This window comes from Delphinapterus leucas, chromosome 11 (assembly GCF_059928025.1).
Source record: "Delphinapterus leucas isolate spDelLeu-1000000601 "Yukka" chromosome 11, BTC_Dleu_Yukka2, whole genome shotgun sequence".
NCBI classification, from domain to species: Eukaryota; Metazoa; Chordata; class Mammalia; order Artiodactyla; family Monodontidae; genus Delphinapterus; species Delphinapterus leucas.
The window spans coordinates 68,174,162-68,197,392 of NC_143139.1; positions in this window are offsets into that span (position 1 = coordinate 68,174,162).

The following is a 23,231-nucleotide window of genomic DNA, read 5'->3' on the forward strand; positions in this document are numbered from 1 at the left end:
GTTAAAACTGCTCACCAGAACTCTCCCTTTGGGTGTCCCGTAGCTATTCGTCATTTTCTTCCTCTAAACACCCTACGTCTTCAACAATACTGAACAAATGCAATTCCATGACAGTAATTTAGGGGAATTTCTGACCAAAGATCAGGCAGACACCCTTAACTTTCCAGGCCACTGATTAACTAAAAGGTTGTCATTTGTTTTCTTTTTTGTTTTAAGGCAGTGAGTCAAAGTTCAGAACAGCATGAGATAGGCATCATTCAGAAATCTTTTGTTGTTGCTGTGGGGGTTTTTTGTTTTTGTTTTTAAATTTATTTATTTTGTTTATTTTTGGCTGCGTTGGGTCTTCGTTGCTGTACGCGGCTTTCTCCAGTTGCGGCGATAAGGGGCTTCTCATTGCGGTGGCTTCTCTTGTCACAGAGCATGGGCTCTAGGTGCGCAGGCTTCAGTAGTTGTGGCATGTGGGCTCAGTAGTTGTGGCGCACGGGCTTAGTTGCTCTGCAGCATGTGGAATCTTCCCGGATCAGGGCTCGAACGCCTGCCCCCTGCATTGGCAGGCAGATTCTTAACCGCTGCGCCACCAGGGAAGCCCCTGGGGGTTTTTTTGTTTTTGTTTTTTTTAATGCTCCTTTATTCTGTACTCAAGTTATGGAATATCAGATTATCAGCTATTACTGTGGACATTGTTTTCTCAAGTGATGGTAGACCTTTCATATTTCTGAGAAATGAGGTCACGCTATTTTATGAGGGTAGGCAGGAGAAGACATCCAGACAAATCATATATTCATTACTTGTCATTGTATTTCTCCTTGGCAAAGTAACTTCCCTCCCTCTCTTACACCAAGATGATCGACAATATAAGAAGACTCAATTATACTGGTTTCTTTCATCGGGATATGAAAATTAACCAGCATGTAGTGTTTTCATGATATAGCACAAGATGTATGTACTGTATCACATACCATGCTTTACAATTCTTCCACTTGGAAATTCTATATGTTGTCCATTGGGAATGGAATAGCCCAATCCATGTGGTCCCATCCTCTCTGGTGCAGTTTGTTAAGCCCATGTATTCCTGCAAGGAGGAAGCACTGTCACATTACAAATGACCCAAGGTCTTGGGTACCCAAGTGAGAATGTCTGGGGTCCTCCTACTCGTGCCTTTGTGACTTTGTACATGCTACTCTCTTTTCCTAGAATGGCTTCCCACTTCCTGCCCCTTTCCTCATCTGGTTACCTCTTCACCATGGATAACTGCTCTTCTTATATATTTATTTTTATTTTTTTACATCTGTACACATAACTTTCCTGATATTTAGCACAATGGATTGCACTTGTGTAAACTCCTTGAGGAAAGAATCAATCTTAGTATGGACTTGTCACATAGTAGATACTCAAATATTTGACAGGGTGAATAAACTGATGGTTTACAAATTGATTTTACTTTACTGTTTGGCAGACACATTGCAAGGTATAATGTGATCAAAGGTTGGGAGAAGGGATTGAACTAATGATAGCGTGGTGTGGAAAATGGTATCTAGTGACAGAATTTGGGATAAGAAATTCACTACTTACATGAAAACAGATATGTGTGTGTGTGTGTGTGTGTGTGTGTGTGTATGAAACAGCCTCTTCTAAAAGGAAATCATAAAAAATAAGATTAAAATAAATGTACTGAAATAAAATCCCACTTCTCAGAATCTTTTAGTATGGCCTTTCAATTGAACCAACTAAATTGGGGAAAAAACTTATTCTATCTTCATTTTCTGCTTTGGTATCATAGCTGAAAATATCAATGGTCAAGGTAGGATTGAATTTCTCAAAAGACAAAAAATAACTTTTAAAAATAAGCACTTGTAAAAATTTTAAAGTTGATACATTTTAAAACATAGTAGAGATAAAGCTATACCTGTTTTTTATGTTAAGTACTTAGCATATTTGTTGCATGAATTAATTACCTAATTGATATAGCTTCATATTTCTTTAGTATGTGCCTTGAGGATTTTAACTGTAAATACAAAAGTCTAAAAATATAAAAGTTTATATCAAGAGTTAAGAGTTAGCATCCCACACTGGCAAAGACATTAAAATGTCAGACCTATAATCCCTTCAGACAAACAGGTTCTACCAGAAGAATAGAGCAGTAAAAGTATTTTTATTTCCTCCACTGACCTGAATTATGCAACCACTACCTCTTTCATCTCTTTAAAAGGCAGAAATGACTAAGATGAAGTTCAGTTTTACATTACTTTTTTTATGTCCCTCTCCATGACTAACTTTTACTTTTTATAAAGATATGTGCATTGCTTGAAGGAATTAACATTTTGGAATAAAATTGGAGACAAGAAAATTCTCTCAGAATTTAGATTGAAATCAATTACTACAATATGTAAAGTGAATGCTTTGAATATTTCAGCAACTTTTCTAGTGAGGCAATTTTGCATTTTAATTACATATTTTTATCTTAATTTGGAGGAAGAAGTAGGTGTATCATCCATAAAAAATGTCGCTTTAAGTCATTAATGAAAATTTTCTCTATATTAGAATTGCATATTTTAACTCCACTCCTGACTGAAGTTCATATATCATCCACTTACACAGCTTTGATAGAACATCATTCTCCAATCTTTTCATTCCATGACAGATCATTCAAATTTTATGTGTGTAGAATTCAGGAAAGAAAGTGAAGGTGAGTGAATTTCAATGGACTAATGAGTTTCTTTGATTAAATTTTTCTTAAAATAAAATCAACATTGCACATCAACTGTACTTCAATATAAACAAACAAATGAATAAATAAATAAATAAAATTAAGACAATTTCATGTATAGGACAATCTTCAAGAAAACCAGGTAATGTCACACTCCAATGTAGTTAGTTGCGCTAAAATGTAAGTTTTTGCTTTCAGTCACCCCAAAGCTCTATCCCATGGTTACATCAGCTCTCTCACATTTAGTGATGACCTGGAAAGCAGGTTTGTTCCAAAGGGTTACTGGAAATATTAGACGTAGATGCCAAGTCCCCATGTGGAATAGCCCTAGCCTTATGCCATGCATCTTTTTGTTTTAAAATGAATAAACTATGTTCAGTAGGAATCTGAGATCAGATTGTTCCATACTGCTGAAACATGTTCTTATTTTATACTGAATCTCCATATTCTCCTCTATCTTTTTTTTTTTTTTTTGCGGTACGCGAGCCTCTCACTGTTGTGGCTTCTCCCGTTGCGGAGCACAGGCTCCGGACGCGTAGGCTCAGCGGCCATGGCTCACGGGCCTAGCCGCTCCGCGGCATGTGGGATCTCTCTGGACCGGGGCACAAATCCGTGTCCCCTGCATCGGCAGGCAGACTCTCAACCACTGCGCCACCAGGGAAGCCCCTCTCCTCTCTCTTTTATATAACATCATTTGGGAGGGAAAAATCAATGATGTAGTAGATGCTTTCTGAAATTATGTGTCTTAGACACGTGGATTGCTTGGGTCATTTCTTTTCTTCACTAGTGGAAAATATAATGAAAACTGCATAATGAAAAGAACAATCCCGATGAGAGCAGGTTAAACTGGTGCAGAATTTTAAAATTGAAATGTGAGCTATGGAATAAGTAATAAGTTGTCATCTTTGCAAAATAATAATTTCTTCATATGGAATACCACCGGATTAAAAATGATTTTTAAAAACTCTGAGATTAGAATCTTCTTTCTCTATATCAAAAGATTTATTTTCATCTTTCTTTTTAATAGATCTTTATTGAAGTATAATTGCTTCACAATTCTGTGTTTCTATTGTCCACCAAAGTGAATCAGCCATTGGCATACATATGTCCCCGTATCCCCTCCCTCTTGAGCCTCCCTCCCATCCTCCCTATCCCACCCCTCTAAGTCATCACAAAGCACCGAGCTAATCTCCCCGTGCTGTGCGGCTGCTTCCCACTAGCTGTTTTACATTCGGTAGTGTATATATGTCGATGCTACTCTCACTTCACCCCAGCTTCCCCCTCCCACTCCTGTCCTCAAGTCCATTCTCTATGTCTACACCTTTATTCCTGCCCTGCAACTAGGTTCATCCATACCTTTTTTTTTTTTATTATTCCATATATATGCATTAGCATATGGTATTTGTTTTGCTGTTTCTGACTTACTTCACTCTGTATGACAGACTCTAGGTCCATCTACCTCACTACAAATAATTCAATTTCATTTCCTTTTATGACTGAGTAATATTCCATTGCATATGTGTGCCACATCTTCTTTATCCATTCATCTGTCGATGGACATTTAGGTTGGTTCTATGTCCTAGCTATTGTAAATAGTGCTGCAGTGAACATTGTGGTGCATGACTCTTTTTGAATTATGGTTTTCTCAGTGTATATGCCCATTAGTGGGATTGCTGGGTCATATGGTAGTTCTATTTTTAGTTTTTTAAGGAACCTCCATACTGTTTTCCATAGTGGCTGTATCAATTTACATTTCCACCAACAGTGCAGGAGGGTTCCCTTTTCACCACACCCTTTCCAGAATTTATTGTTTCTAGATTTTTTGATAATGGCCACTCTGACTGGTGGGATGTGATTCCTCATTGTAGTTTTGATTTGCATTTCTCTAATAATTAGTGATGTTGAGCATCTTTTCATGTACCTCTTGGCCATCTTTTGCACAGGAAAAGAAACCATAAACAAGACAAAACGACAACCCTCAGAATGGGAGACAATATTTGCAAATGAAACAACAAAGTATTAATCTCCAAAGTATACAAACAGCTCATGGAGCTCAATATCAAAAAAACAAACAATCCAATTTAAAAATGGGCAGAAGACCTAAATAGGCATTTCACCAAGGAAGATATTTTAATCTTTAGTGAAGTTAACATCCCTAATGAATGTAGAGCTAGGACACAGAAATTAAAAGGGCCTGGTATGTTGAACAGGCAAGCAATCCTGGAAAGTGCACCCTTGAGGAAGTATCATTTAGGTATTATTTACATGAACAGATCCCTGAAGGGAGATGAGAAAGGAGCGAGTGTATTTGTCAGAGTTTTAGTTAGACTATATATACATGGAAATGACAAGAATATTGACTATAAACTTGTTAAAGAACACTATCTCAGAACAACTGTAAGCTAAGACATGTTTAATAACATAAATACAAGAAGTGACATGATATTCTTATTTCTTCCAAATGAAGGAAATCACCCCTGTATCCAGCCTGAATTGGGAATTTCTTCTATATTTCCCCACCCCCCCCCAAAAAAACTTGAATTCATCAGCACATTATTACATATAAAACAGAAAGTGAATCAGGCTAAATTCAGAGAACTGTGAGAGAATAAATTTCTGTTGTTTAAGCAATCCAGTTTGTGATACTTTGTTAAGATAGCCCTAGGAAACAAACACAATGTAAGTAATAGCAAATTTTGATATGAGAGATCTATTATGAGGCTGCTTTGACAATCCACCATTCTGCATCATGCAGATTAGTGGCAGAATACAATGGTAAATGGGAGTGTTTCCTTAATTTCTCTTTCAAATTTTTCATCATTAGTGTATAGGAATGCAAGAGATTTCTGTGCATTAATTTTGTATCCTGCTACTTTACCAAATTCATTGATTAGCTCTAGTAGTTTTCTAGTGGCATCTTTAAGATTCTCTATGTATAGTATCATGTCATCTGCAAACAGTGACAGTTTTACTTCTTTTCCAATTTGTATTCCTTTTATTTCTTTTTCTTCTCTGATTGCTGTGGCTAGGACTTCCAAAACTATGTTGAATACTGGCGAGAGTGGACATCCTCGTCTTGTTCCTGATCTTAGAGGAAATGGTTTCAGTTTTTCACCATTGAGAATGATGTTTGCTGTGGGTTTGTCATATATGGCCTTTATTATGTTGAGGTAGGTTCCCTCTTTGCCCACTATCTGGAGAGTTTTTATCATAAATGGGTGTTGAATTTTGCCAGAAGCTTTTTCTGCATCTACTGAGATGATCATATGGTTTCTATTTTTCAATTTGTTAATATAGTGTATCACATTGATTGATTTGCATTTATTGAAGAATCCTTGCACCCCTGTGATAAATCCCACTTGATCATGGTGTATGATCCTTTTAATGTGTTGTTGGATTCTGTTTGCTAGTATCTTGTTGAGGATTTTTGAATCTATATTCATCAGTGATATTGTTCTGTAATTTTCTTTTTTTGTAGTATCTTTGTCTAGTTTTCGTATGAGGGTGATGGTGGCCTCATAGAATGAGTTTGGGAGTGTTCCTTCCTCTGCAATACTTTGGAAGAGTTTAAGAAGGATAGGTGTTACCTCTTCTCTGAATGTTTGATAGAATTCACCTGTGAAGCCATCTGGTCGTGGACTTTTGTTTGTTGGAAGATGTTTTATCACAGTTTACATTTCATTACTTATGATTGGTCTGTTGATATTTTCTATTTCTTCCTGGTTCAGTCATGGAAGGTTATACATTTCTAAGAATTTGTCCATTTCTTCCAGGTTGTCCATTTTATTGGCATAGAGTTGCTTGTTGTAGTCTTTTAGGATGCTTTGTATTTCTGTGGTGTCTGTTTTAACCTCTCCTTTTTCATTTCTAATTTTATTGATTTGAGTCCTCTCCCTCTTTTTCTTGATGAATATGGCTAAAGGTTTATCAATTTTGTTTATCTTCTCAGAGAACCAGCTTTTAGTTTTATTGATCTTTGCTCTTGTTTCCTTTGTTTCTATTTCATTTATTTCTGCTCTGATCCTTATGATTTCTTTCCTTCTACTAACTTTGGGTTTTGTTTGTTTTTCTTTCTCTAGATATTTTAGGTGTAAGCTTAGATTGTTTATTTGAGATTTGTCTTGTTTCTTGAGGTATGCTTGTATTGCTATAAACTTCCCTCTTAGAACTGCTTTTGCTGCATCCCATAGGTTTTGGATCATCATGTTTTTGTTGTCATTTGTCTCTAAGTATTTTCTGATTTCCTCTCTGATTTCTTCAGTGATCACTTTGTTATTTAGTAACGTATTGTTTAGCCTCCACGTGTTTGTATTTTTTACATTTTTTTCCCTGTAATTGATTTCTAGTCTCATAGCGTGTGGTCAGAAAAGATGCTTGATATGATTCTAATTTTCTTAAATTTACTGAGGCTTGATTTGTGACCCAAGATGTAATCTATCCTGGAGAATGTTCCACGTGCACTTGAGAAAAAAGTGTAATCTGCTGTTTTTGGATAGAATGTCCTATAAATATCAATTAAACCTATCTGGTCTATTGTATCATTTAAAGCTTGTATTTCCTCATTAATATTCTGTTTGGATGATCTGTCCATTGGTGTAAGTGAGGTGTTAAAGTCCCCCACTATTATTGTGTTACTGTCGATTTCCTCTTTTATAGCTGTTAGCAGTTGCCTTATGTATTGAGGTACTCCTATCTTGGATGCATATATATTTATAATTGTTATATCTTCTCAGAATGATCCCTTGATCATTAGGTAGTGTCCTTCCTTGTCTCTTGTAACATTCTTTATTTTAAAGTCTATTTTATCTGATATGAGTATTGCTACTCCAGCTTTCTTTTCATTTCCATTTGCATGGAATATCTTTTTTCATCCCCTCACTTTCAGTCTGTGTGTGTCTCTAGGTTTGAAGTGGGTCTCTTGTAGACCACATATATGGATCTTGTTTTTGTATCCATTCCGTGAGCCTGTGTCTTTTGATTGGAGCATTTAATCCATTCACGTTAAGGTAATTATCGATATGTATGTTCCTATGACCATTTTCTTAATTGTTTTGGGTTTGTTTTTTTAGGTCTTTTTCTCCTCTTGTGTTTCCCACTTAGAGAAGTTCCTTTAGCATTTGTTGTGGAGCTGGTTTGGTGGTGCTGAACTCTCTTAACTTTCTCTTGTCTCTAAAGCTTTTGATTTCTCTGTCCAATCTGAATGAGATCCTTCCCAGGTAGAGTAATATTGGTTGTAGGTTCTTCCCTTTCATCACTTTAAATAAGTCATGCCACTCCCTTCTGGCTTGTAGAGTTTCTGCTGAGAAATTGGCTGTTAACCTTATGGGAGTTCCCTTGTATGTTATTTGTCATTTTTCCCTTGTTGCTTTCAGTAATTTTTCTTTGTTTTTAATTTTTGTCAGTTTGATTACTGTGTGTCTCAGCATGTTTCTCCTTGGTTTATCCTGCCTGGGATTCTCTGCACTTTCTGGACTTGGGTGTCTATTCCCTTTCCCGTGTTAGGGAAGTTTTCACCTATAGTCTCTTCAAATATTTTCTCGGGTCCTTTCCGTCTCTCTTCTCCTTCTGGGACCCCTGTAATGCAAATGTTGTTGCGTTTAATGTTGTCCCAGAGGTCTCTTAGGCTGCCTTCATTTCTTTTCCTTCTTTCTTTTTTACTCTGCTCCGGGGCAGTGAATTCCACCATTCTGTCTTCCAGGTCATTTATCTGTTCTTCTGCCTCAGTTATTCTGCTATTGTTTCCTTCTAGTGTAGTTTTCATTTCAGTTATTGTATTGTTCATCTCTGTTTGTTCTTTAATTCTCCTTGTGTTTGTTCTTTAATTCTTCTAGGTCTTTCTTAAACATTTCTTGCATCTTCTTGATATTTGCCTCCATTCTTTTTCTGAGGTCCTGGGTCAACTTCACAATCATTATTCTGAATTCTTTTTCTGGAAGGTTTCCCCTCTCCATTTAGTTGTTTTTCTGGGGTTTTATCTTGTTCCTTCATCTGGTACATAGCCCTCTGTCTTTTCATCTTGTGTATCTTTCTGTGACTGTGGTGTTTGTTCCACAGGCTGCAGGATTATAGTTCTTGCTTCTGCTGTCTGCCCTCTCTCCTTTTATTATTCTTGTACAGTCTGCCATTGTAATATTCATAATAGTTGTGAAAACGGTGTGCAGTTTACCAGAAAGAAACTACAATGCCTAAAGAGCTTCTCAAGGTAAATCTTATTGGTGTTCTGGCAGAGTATATATAAGACATTATTTAGGGATTTTAACATCTTTCCTTACCCACTTTAGAAAGGCTGACAATCGTTTAGTTGTGGAATTGAATACCTTTGTCAGGGGCTGGAATATGCACTCAGCTGATACATGGATATAAACATGTGATCCCCGTTCCCAAGTCCAGAGTGGAAATGTACTTATATGAGTTGCCATTTACAACACTTAGTGATAAATCCTGAGGGTGGGGGGACAGACAAGGTGCACTGGCAACAATGTCAGCTTAGTGGAATAGAAAATATCTGAGCTCACTTTTAATAAAGGAATAGTAATTTGCTAAGAAAATAAGGAAAAAGAGTTCCCTAGCAGGAAGAACTGTAAGAGCAATGATAAAAAGACCAGGGTATGTGTGGCATATTTGAGAGGTGAAAACTATTTAGTGTTCCTGAAGTATAAACAGAACATTTGTAGAGTCAAGATAGAAAGCAGGATAAGAAAAGCAGTCCTTAAACTTAAGTGGTCCTGAATCTATGCCAAGCAATTTAAATTTAATTTTGTAGGTAATGGGGAGTCATTAAGGAATTTTGAAAAGGGTGGAACTGGAAGTAGAAACCAATCCTAGGCTGACAGAAGTCCAAGGAAGAGGAGCACAAAGCAGATAAAACAAGGTAACAGAGGAAGGTTAAAGAAATAAAGCTTTCATTTATTATTTAAGCAACTGCATGAGAAGATTTACAAGGATGAACAAGTCTGCATGATTTTCAAGTTTCTAACTTGTGATACTAGGTGAATTGTATGCTATTTTGTTACATAGAATACAATAGATTCAAAGAAAGTCAGTGTATTTAGTTTTGAGGTAACTGATGGACCTGACGAAATTTCCAGAAGAGGCTTAGACAAAAAGTAATGTTGGCTCTTAGGAGAGGAAAGAGATATTGACTGCAAATAAAGTTGTTGGTGTATATGTAGCAATTAATGCCACAGGGTTAAATTCACTAATAATTTGACTCATCAATAAGTATTCATATATATCACAAGGTTATTAACTTTATGTATTACAAAATGTATAACAAATGTGAAAATAAAACATATATCAACACCAAAATCAATTTTACAATACAACCTCTATTCATTTATCATGCATCTAACCCATGATGTCTCATATACTGTCCATTTCTCAACACATATGAAGTCAGAAATATTTAACAAATCATTTAAGCACTTTGCAGACTTACAGTAATTCATATAGAACATAAATATCTAATTACAGTCAACAAAATCTGACTGCTTCTGTAAACCACAAAGAGATGTTTTTGACCTGCACATCAGTTGTTAGGGAGCTATTATAATGTTCCTAACAAATAACATTATGGTCTTGCAGTAATGCAGTGACATGGATATAGAAAAATGAGCTCAGACTAAAAGCACTTCTGTGTTTAAGAAAGAAGTTAGAAGTTAACTGAATACAATAGTAGCCAACAATTTTTATTTAACACCTGCTAGTCACCATTCTAAGCACTTTACATGTGTTGACTCATTTGATCCTCACTACAGTCCTATGAGATAAATACTATTATTGCTTCCATTTTATGGATAGAAAACTGGAGTAAAAAACAAATCAAATTTAGGCCAGAATTTATACTATAGTAAACACCTTTTAAAGACTGGAAGTCTGGGTTCAAATACATGCTGTAATCTTCTACACTAGATTTGTGGTCGTTCCTAGCCTTTTGATATACTGCTATGTTCCATGAAGTAGTATCGTACATATTTATAATAATAACTTTATCACAAATGAAAAAGCTTAATCCATTCATGAATCCAAATTGGTAAACCTACACAGAGGTGGTCAAGAAGTATGTATTTTTTATTCTGTCATGTGAATGTAAGCTCAATAAATATAGGTAGAGATTTTTGCTTATAACCCTGTCGTATCCACAGCACCTAGAACTAAAGTACTTAGTGAGCACTTAAAATATATCTTTAAATTAACAAATGAATAAACAAATTAATTAAGCCATAGTGGTCTAAAATATGGGAGAATAGTCTATTTTAATTGAAGAATATATATTGGCAAACACAAGGCTTTTCCTTTAAGAGATTACTGCATAGAAAATTTGTTTAATATTAACAAGTGGTTAGAGAAAAAATAATACAATTTATTTGCAATATGCCCAAATACTAATGAAAGGCACTGACATAATTTTAATATAGGGGTTTGATTTCCAACTCCTCTTTAAAAATAACACTTTGTGATTGGTATGACTATACATATTTTTGAAGAAAATATGTACAGTAAAAGAAGATATAAATACAAAATTGAAAAGAACTTATAATGCATCATCCAGGGATAACCACTGTTAAACATTCAGGGTTTGAATATCTAATATCCACTCTATGAATGTGATTAAATTTTAATTAAAAAATTAGACTTAAACTATGTATATTGTTTTATTATCTTCTTTCTTCTCTTAAGAGTGTACCGTCAGAATTTCCACATGCCATTAAATATTATTTGAAAACTGAGTTTTAGGGATACATAGCATTCCATTTTATGAATATATCACAATAAATCTGACTTTTGTGATTCCTAGTACAGTAAGTCTCCTACATATGAACCTTCAAGTTGCAAACTTTCAAAGATGCAAACATGTGTTCGCATGTCCAACCACGTAAGTTAGTTCACGTGTCTGGTGTACGTTGTCACATGCGTGCTTCTTCTACAAGTGGTTGTGCTTTTGTGTACTTTATTGTACAGTACTGTATAGAGTACAGTAGTACAGTATCTTTATTTCAAGCCCAGGATGTCCAGAAGCAAGAGTAAAAGCAGTGGTGATGTAGCTGGTACTGCTAAGAAGCGCCAGGAATTGGAGGCCCAGAGAAAGGACAAAGAAAGACAAGAGGAAGAACTAACTGAAGAACTGAAGAGATTTATGACGCAGGAAAGGGAAAGGGGATTTTCTTTATTTGAGGAGACACTGTTAGTTTTTGAGGCACAGGACCCAAACATAGAAAGGTACACGAAGGTTGCAGCAGCCATTCAGAATGCAATCCAGTGTTATTGTGTCATCTATGACTAGAGAAAGAGAGCTACTACCCCGACATCACTGGATCATTTTTTCAAGAGGGTAGATAGAATTGAATCCAGCAAGGAACCAGAACCTGTGCCATCAACGTCAGGTGTGAGTGAAATTGCAGCTTGCCCTCTGTCTCCTATTGCTGACAATCCTTCAGCTCTACCATCTCCCACCTCCTCTCCTTTTTCCAGTCAGTAACTCTTCTTGCCTGTTCACTCGATGCCAGCCCCTGTATGCCAGCTGTTGTACTGCACTACTGTACTTTTCAAGATACTGTGCTGTAAGATTAAAAATGTTTTCTTTATTTTTTGTTTGTTTTTATGTATTATTTGTGTGAAAAGTATTATAAACCTATTACAGTATAGTACTATATAGCTGACTGTGTTAGTTGGGTACCTAGGCTAATTTTGTTGGACTTATGAACAAACGACTTAACGACCGCACTCTCGGAACGGAACTCATTCCTATGTAGGGGACTTACTGTATTTCATTTTACTGATTTCTGTAAATAACACTGTGTAGACGTTCTTACATGTAAATACTTGAGCACATCTCTAATTATATTTAAGAATAAATTAGGAAAGCTTAAATTTAAGAGGTCAGAGTTGATTTAATAATTGTTAGAGCTTTAAGAATGCTAAGTTATAATAGAAAATGATACATTTGTGTATAATGTTTATCTATTAAGTAAAAAATGGCTTGCATTATTTTATATAAATATCATCAGGTATAACTCTAAGCCTTCTTTATTTCTTTCATTATTCAGTATTTATAGAGAAGTCTACTACGGATCAAGCAAATTGCTGGTCATAAGATATAAAATTAAATGGCAATTATGGTGATAGGTTTTCATGTATTTATTGTCTTCATCTATGCATGCTTAAAATTGACGAACTATTGATTTATGGAAGTGTTTGAAATAAAATTGGATCATTTTTAAAAAAGAATAAATTTCTAGATTTGGAATCTATCATTATTTTTCAGTTGAAATGACTATCAACTCACTAATCATTAAATGTAGATTTGAGCGTCATATAGAATTGCCTGTTTCCCTCAAATGTTCTCTAATTTAATATGTTTTCCTTTAATCAGTAAAACAATTACAGGCTTTATTGGCACAACTTAGAGTAATAGGCATTAACACAATAAAAGTTAAGTAAACAGAAGTTAATGATTATGATCAAATATTATTCTGCTAGGAGTAATAAACCTCTGCCTAGAGGTTTAAATTCTCTTTCATAACTGTTTGTTTACATTTATTTTAATTTTATAGTGTTAAATTAATTTAGACATGATTTTTGATCCAAAATCAAATTTTGCAACTAGACAAGCTTGCAAAATCAAGAGATCTTAAATCACAAATCTATGAAAAGCCTGATAGCTTCCCGAATAGATGGCGGAGATGAAAATTTTAAAGCGAACCTACAAGAATAAACCCACTTATAAATTCTCATGTAAAATTCAACTGAATATTAACATCTTCACATTCCTTAAATTTAAAAGCAACACTTTTATTCCCATTTTTACCCTAGAAATCATGATAAAATCAGACAAGATTTCATCTCAGGAAATATTGTACTCAGTGTAGGCACACATGCTTTTATATTAGGAGCAGAGAGCAGAAATTTTTTTGCATGGTAGGAAAATTAAAGTCTGTCTGTAACACTCAACTGATATCTAACGTATTATTTTCTATTCCATTTGCCTGGTTTCTTATCTCTTAGGTGTGTGGAGCATTTTGAGAACTGCTTATATAAGTAATTTAATACTGACCCCTAAGTCATTTACCATTGACCACTTTTATCAGATATGTCCATGACTCAGTGTAAACAATTAACCCTCACACATGTCAGCATAAGATGGCCTTTTAAAACTTTTTGTGTTGAAACTATGAGAACTGAGGATGTTTGTAGCAAGGACAGAAAAGGGGGAAAATGAGTACTTTAAGAAAAAATACATAATAAACCTGAATCAAAAGATTAGTCAAATTAAATAATTATTTCAAAGAAAATAGAAACAATAAAGACATCACTACTTTGTATTCCTGGTAAACTATCCATTCAATGTTACTATTATTTCTGAATTCTACAGAAGTGTCCAAAGTGTGCTCTACAGACTATTAAAGCAGATATGTAGCTGTTGATATTTTAAAACAAAAACCAAGGAGAGACAGCCAAAGTTCTGTAGACAAATAATTTGAGGAAACTTGGTTAAACAGAACTGTATACTTTTAATTGTTGTTTTGGTTCTGTAGTTTCTTTTCTTATAGTTAATATGTTTATGGGTACTGTAAATTCTTAGGATATTTGTATCATTTATTTACTGATATATAACAAACCACCCCAAAGCTTTGAATCTATGAATTTTTGAGCAGCTCTGCTGACCTGGACCAGGCTCCACTGACCTCTTTGTTCTCTCATACTTCTCTAATCAGCAAGCAGGTCAGGTAGGGATGGTCTACTGTCCTCAGCTGGGGCAACTTTACTCTGCTTCACATGGTCTTTCATCCTCCAATAGGCTAGCCTGAGCTTGCTTTCTTAGCAGAGGCAGAATACAAAAGAGAGAATGGAAGCATGCCAGATCTCCTGAACCTACACTTAAAAATGGTAAACATCACTTTCCCTGTATTCTATGGGCCGAAGCAAGTCACAGGTGCAGCACAAATTTAAGGGGTAGAGAAATAGATTCCACCTTTTGATAAAAACACCTCTTGGTAAGAGTTATACTGCAAAAGATATGTACAAAGAGAGAAATGGAATATGGGGGATAATACTGTAACCAATGTACTGTACACTTTGACTGGGGAACCCCTTTTTTTCACATAATGCCTTTTAAGATTGAATTTGTAGCTCATATCTCATAAATGCTAACATATAAGGATTTTATAATCCACCTTATTCAATAAATATTAATTGAGCACTGAGTCCAGTCAGCAACTAAATTTTTGGTACACAGCGTGAGTTGAGAGCATGTTCTCTATCTTCAAGATAATTCAGGGACTTCCCTGGTGGTCCAGTAGCTAAGACTCTGTGCTCCCAGGGCAGGGGGCCTGGGTTTGATCCCTGCTCAGGGAACTAGGTCCCACGTGCTGCAACTAAATATCCCACATGCCAAAACTAAGACCCAGAACAGCCAAATATACATATATATATATATATATATATATATATATATAATAATTCAGCGCAGCTTTCAGTGGTTGCCCATGTAAGTGAAGCAAACTGTTGCATTGGTGTTTTCCAGTAAACTACACTTAGTGTTATTTACATACCTGTATTCCTCTTCAACGCTGAAGCTTGACCATGTAAATTACATATCAATGGGACATTAGTGAGCGTGATGAAAGTAGAGGCTTGATAAGTGCTAGCAAAGAGGTTTGTCCTCTTGAAATATTACCTCTTGAGCCTCAGAGACCGCTATCTATGAGAAAACTCAAGCTAGTCACATGGAAAAGCTAATGCAGAAGAACCAAGAAATTGAATGGATATCCAGATCCAAGACCCCAGATATATGGTCCCAGTCAATGTACTTTAATCAGCTCCAGCCATTCAAGCCACAACATTTTAGACTACAGTCATTATGGAACTGATACCAGCTGTCTCTGTTTTCCTTGCCTGAAATTCTGACCCACAGAATTATGAACAAATAAAGTGTTTCTTATTTTAATATACTAAGTTTGGGGTGGTATGCTATGTACCAATAGATAACTGTGAGAGAAATTGATACCAGAAGAGTAGTGCTGCTGTAACAAAAACCTAAGTGCAATATGGGCCTTGGGACTTGAAAGCAGGCAAAGGTTTACATGTACATGGCATTTCTTATGGAAAACAAAGATAGACTCAAATGGAAGGAGAAGACCCAGAGACAACAACTCTATGGAAAAGAACTAGCCTATAATCAAGGACCATGTCCTGTCTCCCAAAAAAGGATACCTGGCTATATGGAGCTGGTTGGATTTTAGACTTGTTATGGACCAGTGACTGCTATGTGTTATACTTTTTTAATAGGAATGTGTGCTTCAGTTTTCCTATTATTATCTCATCATTAAATAGTGGGTATGTAAAGGCAGAAAACTTCCCTTTTTAGTTCACAGATTTTTGGATTAAGAAGAGTCATACCTGAGCAGCTGCATCCAAGGAACTATGTCTAAAGATCCTCATTTGTACCTGAACCTGATTCAAATGACAAGAGCCTAACTAAGCCTGATACCATAAGGAAATATGATGTTGAGGATCTTGGGAGGAGGGAAGTGTACTTTGCATGTGGAAGGGCTGTGAATTATTAGACATCAAAGTATGGACTGAGGTAAACAGTTGCTGCCACAAACCCATACCTTTCAACATTCACACCCTTATATAGTCTCCTCTAATTCCAGCTGACTCTGGAATCAGCTGTGTATCTTGCTTTGGCCAATGGGACATTAGGAATACACTTGATAGGCACCAACACATTGGTTTAGTCCTCATGTAATGCACCCTCTTTGGACTCTGAGACCACCTTTTTATGAGAAAGTACAAGCTAGCTACATGGAGAGATCACATGCAGGAGAACTGAGGAACCCAGTTAGTCACTAAAACTGAATCTCCAGACATCTGGCCTCAACTGAGCTGTTGTAGTCAGCTCCCACCTGTTCAAGGCAGCCCACGTGAGATCCCAACATCACGAAGCAAGATGAGTTACTTCCATTGTTCCCTGCTCAATTTCTGACTGTAGAATCATGGTCCAAGATGTTACTGTGAGTCACTAAGTTTTGGAATTGTTATGGAGAAATAGATAACTGAAACAACAGAGTATGCTGCAGGTTGGTAGAAGAGTGAACATCATTGAGGAATCAGATGGATCAACAAGTATCAGCGCAGGTGTAACAGAAATATTATATAATGAAAAGTGTGGCTGCCTCACAGAGACGATAGATAGGTAGAAAGATAGATATAGATAGATAGCCAGCCACTGGTCTCTTTCTTTTATTGAGATAATTGGATAATTGAAACCTAGCTCTATGACTTAGAGATTAAACTGTTCAAGCGCACATAACCCACCAGGTCCTTTCACATTATATTGTAAAATTTCACATTCTTACTTGATTAGCATAGGCTTTATAAAATCTAGACAGTCATATTATAAGCAAGTTACATATGCCTACTTTCATTTTAATTAGGTTTATGATCATAAAGCAATTTAATGAAAACTGGCAAATAAAGGGAGATGGTCTTATTCCAAAGAAGTAGATGTAAAGAGAGACTACACAAGAAAGAAAATTTTCCTAAAGAATTCTTTATTAAGAATATCTGTTATAAGGCACAGTGTTTTATATTTGGATATTCTAAGTTGCATCTAACCCTATCTCGATCTGAGAACATTTTAATATGAAATATTATATATCTAATAATTTGAGAATTACTAAAAATGCCAATGAGAAAGTTTTCTATGATTTTCTATTTCTTAAAAAAAATTTAACGTGAAATTTTAATATTTTTCTCTGTATAACTTACTATGAAGTTATATATACTAGTTAAATGATACACCTGTAATAGAAGGGAGGAAACGCATTAACATGTTTTCACTTAATACAAATTAGAAATCCCCATGTATAAAAATATTAAACAATTAATTCCTAAGTTATATCATATTTCTGTGATCTACGCTGATTGAAGGGAGGTTTTATGAGTATGTTTGGTTGTTTGAAACAGTCCTATGGCCAATTGGTTAAGAACAACAACTTCAGAGCTCAATTTGCCAAGGTTCAAATCCTCACTCTGTCACTTCTTAACTGTATGATCTGTGTCTCTGATTCCACAATGTTAAAATGGAGACAATATTAGTAACTTTTTCAGAGCATTGGTATGAGAATTAAATAAGGTAATATACATAAGGCAATCAAAGCAGTACCAGAAACAATATCACACGCAATACCTAAGTGTAAGATATTGTTATTCGTAGCAGTTTAGTTGCTAAATTTCTCTTCAATTTAGGTAAATTGTCCATCCCAGTCATTCGTACTTCTTTGCGAATTGTTAATAATTTCTTTAAAAGGAAAAAGAAATTAACACCTACTGACTGCCAAGAAATCTTTTAACAGCTTTACTATTAGAAGTAATGTATTGATTGATTTGATCATTACAAGCACCCCTATGAAGCAGAAACTGTCATCATCCTCACTTTAGAAATGCAAAAACAGAGCTTCAAACAGTTTAAAGAGGCTGCCCATGATATGCCCCTAGTAAATGATGAAGTCAGCACTCAAAGTATTAGAGCTCCAGAACCTGCAATCTTAATTATTAAATGATCTCTGAACCACTCTGGATTATATAATTTCCAATTCTTTCTGTCAAAATCGGACCCTATGAAAATTATTGCCCCTAACAGTCTTCTTTCAACATCTTTATCTTTGCAGAAAACACAGAGAAGAAAATAATAGTGCATGAAAGAATCAACAGAAAATTCAGATTGGTGAGAGAGGATAAAAGAACAAAGGGGTCCACAAGCCATTGCAGTGAGCACCTGTGCTGTTCTAGGAACTGTGGATACCGGAATACAAAAAACTGACACTGAGAAGCTCTTTGCCTGTGAGGAGTTTGCATTGATTCCAGAGAAGTCTTGTAATGAAATGATGACAAAATTAAAGAATCAATACAAGTTAAATGAGTAATAAGCACTAGATAAAAGGTAAGGGAGAATCAGGATATGCCACACCAAAATATGCCACTTTGGCATACTGATTAATTTGAGCTGAAGGCAATTGAGAAACAGCAGATGCAGGAAAGGCTCTCTATCTTTCCTCTATCTGCCTAAAAACAGGACATAAATTTCCCGTGAAAAAGGTGCCCTCCCTGTACCAAGAGAAGAGAGCACTCTTTATCACCAGAGACAATCGATGCCAAGATGATTCTGCATAAGCAAGCGTTTCTAAAATAACCCTTATCTTCCATTAGTTTTCTCCATATATTTCTTAGTCACTTTCCCACAATTTATTGGCCCTAGAAGCCCAAACACCCTTTTTTTTGCCTAGTCACTTCCCTACAAGTTAATGCCCTCTGTTTAAATTGGTGCATAAGCTGTTAATTTGCCTTTTGTCAGTTTAATTCGCAGGTCCCAGTGACTTAACCTAAAAAGGCAGAGGAAAAGTTTTTCCTCCCTTACAAGGGTAATGACATAGAGAGGTCAGGGCATGCTGTTTTGGAGACTGTACCAAGCAAAGCCTCTCTAAGTAAACATCATTTGTATTAAGACTTGAGAAACTAAAAACGTGTGTTGCAGGTAGAGGGAACAGCAATAGCTGTGGCCTGAAGTGAAAGGAATGGTGGTCTGTTCAAAGCACAATAATAAGAAGGAGACGAATGTGGATAGAGTATAGTGAGCAAGGGGGAGATATGAAGAAGATAAGTTTCTAGAAGACAGAGACCCAGGGAGAGATTTGTGTACCAGGCTAAGGAGTTTAGAGTTTATTCTAATTAAACTAGAAAGCCACTGAATAACTTTAAGCAGGAGACTGACTCCATTTGATAAAAGAATATTTCGTGTCATTCATTCATGGAGGTCACCATGCATACCCCTCTGTGACAGAAATGCAAACCAGTATGTGGAATCGTGTTATTTATTTTGTTAAGTGTAGAAAGGAAGCCTCTTATTGAAACAGATCCATGTGTCCAACATAATATAGAACACATCTTCTGCATTGTGTTAGGTCTTTAATTGCCATTCAAACTTGTTAATAAACCTTAAATTTATTCTTTTCCTGAACTATTTTTTTCTTTTTGTTTAAAACTGTACCCAAATGTGATTTAGTCTTAATGATTTTAAAATGTCACAAGTGTAGTAAATGTGAAAATTATACTTGAGACATTTTTATTAGCAAACAGTAAATATTTATACCATTACAGAGTAGGGTTTTTTTTTTTAAGATCTGACTTTTAAGGTTGAATTAATAACAGATTGAAGCAGTTAGAATAAAGATAAAAATCATAAACTCCTAAGGATTTTATTAAATCTCTACAGCCCTCTAAGTATACTTGAGTTTTTTTCTTGCTAATTAGCATGCAATTGGGACACAAAATGAAGGATTCTTCTCTGAGCCATTGTGGTCCCTCTGAAGCTGCTGCAAAAATTGAATAGTTCAGAAATAAACCAAAGTAGCCTTCAGTCCATTTTCTTGGAAAGGTCTTGCCTGAGGGGGTAGTTAGAGGTGTGCCATAATGTTTGATTTTAATGCTAAAGAGAAGCTATTTGATTTGCCCAAGGTCATCAATTGCCACTACAAGAACTGAGAAACAATTCCAGCTCTTTACATCATTTACTGCATCAATGATTTACATCATTTTGTTCTGAAACTGGAAAACATAACAAAACTTCCTATTGGGTAAGTGAATTTTTTATTATATTCACTGAGATATAATTGACATACAACATTATATTAGTTTCAGGTGTACAACATAATAACTCAATATTTGTATATAAATTGCAAAATGATCACCACGACTTGTCTAGGTAATATCCATCACCATACACAGTTACAGCATTGAATTTTCACTTTTTACATGACTTTCTCCATTTTGGCGTACTATCCAGTGTAGTGTACTGGAAAGAGCACAAAATGTTGAGACAGGTAATGAGAAGACTTCAATTATAGTCTCAGGTACACTTACTAGTTCTTCCACTTACTATTGCAATAGAACATATCATTCTGATGCTTAGTGACTTAAAACAACAAAAGTCATTGTGCTATTATCACTCCCAGTTGCAGGAGGTTGATTGAACTCTCATCTGGAATTTCTTACACAGTTACTGTCAGATTGTAGCTGAGAATGGAGTCATCTCCAATACTTCTTCCCTCATGTGCCTGTTGATTGATGCTAGCTGTTGGCCATATGGCCTACAGGAGCCCTTTTCGCAAGGCTTGAGGTGCCTCACAGCATGGTAGCTTTTATAACCTAACTTCAGAAGTCGCATAGCTTCAATTCCAGTCTAGCCAAGGGCCTGCCCTGCTTTGGGGGAGTGGACATGGACACTTGCATCTCTCAGTGGGAAGAATGTCTATGCCACTGTGTAAGAAGAGCATCTGGAACTGGACAGCTTGTTACAGACATCATGGAAAATACACTCTGCATACTAGCTGTGCTATCTTAATCAAGTTTCTGAATCCCTCTGTGCTTCCATTCTTCCATCTATAAAATAGAAATAGTAACTGCTTGACTTATTCCAAACTGGGGTTATGAAAGTCAGATATTAGGATGTATAAGAAAAGATGTAATAAACTTTCAAACACAATAGCTGAAAGCTTTTATTAGGATATACATATTCTCTAACTTATGTGACAAGGAGGAGAGGATTCAAATCTTAGATTCCAGCTACTCGTCTAGAGTTATTTCTAGCTTGGCAATGAATTGCCCATATGAGATATGCAATCGAATTAACTAAATATTAAAACAAAAAAATCAAGCCCTATAAAGCTGATTCCAAAAATTCTGTACATGTACAAACTTAAAAATGAATTGTCATAAGAATTAAAATGCTTTATTTATGATAAAATAATGATTCAATATGCTGTGCAATTGTCAAAATCTTGGGAACTTTAATTTTTCTAATGAAACACTGCTTTTGCATATAACTTTTCTATGCTTCAGTTGTCTTCATCAGTAAAATTAAAATACTAGCACTTTTTAATATATATTAAATGATCAATTAGATAAAGTTTAGAATAATACCAACATCAGTGGTAAATATAATCTGGTATAAAAATTATCGTTGGGGGCTTCCCTGGTGGCGCAGTGGTTGAGAGTCCGCCTGCCGATGCAGGGGACACGGGTTCGTGCCCCGGTCCGGGAGGATCCCACATGCCGCGGAGCGGCTGGGCCTGTGAGCCATGGCCGCTGAGCCTGCGTGTCCGGAGCCTGTGCTCCGCAACGGGAGAGGCCGCAACAATGAGAGGCCTGCGTACCGCCAAAAAAAAAATTATCGTTGGAATTTGATTCTGAGTTAGGTTTGATCAGACCACATAGAAAGCATGAGATAATGACTAAATTTATCCCCCCCTGCCAGATATCCTACTCATATCAAGGGCATATATTTAAGCATATCAAGGGCCTTATATTTGGATTTTTCTTTGCCTATGAAATCTGATGATAACATTTTTTTGTTCTGGCTTTCACTAAAGCTGTTTTCTAATGATTCAAATGCAGAAAAACATGACAAATACTATTTAACTAAGAAACTCAGAGAGTAGGATCATGGATCAGTATGGGTGTACCTGCCTAAGAAAATAAACTGAAGACTATATAGTTTAGTAATTCATCGTCATTATTTTAGTGAACAATGATAGAAGGAAAAGAATTATTTTTTAAATTAAAATCCAAACAATTATAATTTTAACAATAATTTTGACTGAGCTATAAAGTGATTTATTTTTTCTCTAAATAAGTAAAGCACAAATCATTCTAAAATAGGGAGATTGACTGCATATTCCGTCACTTTTTTCAACTAAAATTTATACAATACCAGCAATACTAACTTTGAAGATTTTAAGGAATGTAAGTGGTACAGTGGAGTGTGATTAAAGGCAGCAATTTTCACAGTCATCTAAAAATATCACCCCTCACCAACAGTGATTCATTTAAGAAATATTTACTGGGCACCATAGTTTCTATGTGCATGGCATTTTTCTTAGATCTAAGAAGACAGAAATGGAAGAGACACAAGCACGGTCCTTAAGGGCCTTCAAACAAAGCAACATGATGATTTTCTGTAAAGGAATCATGTGATTTAATTGTATAATTGTATTTTCAACAATTATCTTCCTATGGCAGAGACTAGTATACTGTTTATCAAGCTAGTTGCATATTCTTTTTGGATACACAATTATCCTCATTTTTCCCAGCCTCATTTGCAATTGAATGTGGCCTTGTGTCTGAGATTTAGCCAGTGGAATAATAGTGACAGTGAAAAGTACCACTTTCAGGACTAGACCATGAACTTCCTAGGGTATCATTCACTGTCATTCCTCACACAACCTGTTTGATATTGAAAAACAATGAAAACTTCAAAGCTATGTGAAGATGATGCAAAACTCAAGAAGTGACCAAAATCACTTTAATGTTTCCCTCAGCTTGACTAAACTTTAAACAGGTTTCTTATTGACTGTAGACCCCTGACCTCCCTTTTCTTAGAGCATTTACTAGAATATTTGCAATCCAATACTTCTCCACTAGCTGACCCTAGCACTTAACAAAATCTCCCATCCTATGTTGAGTT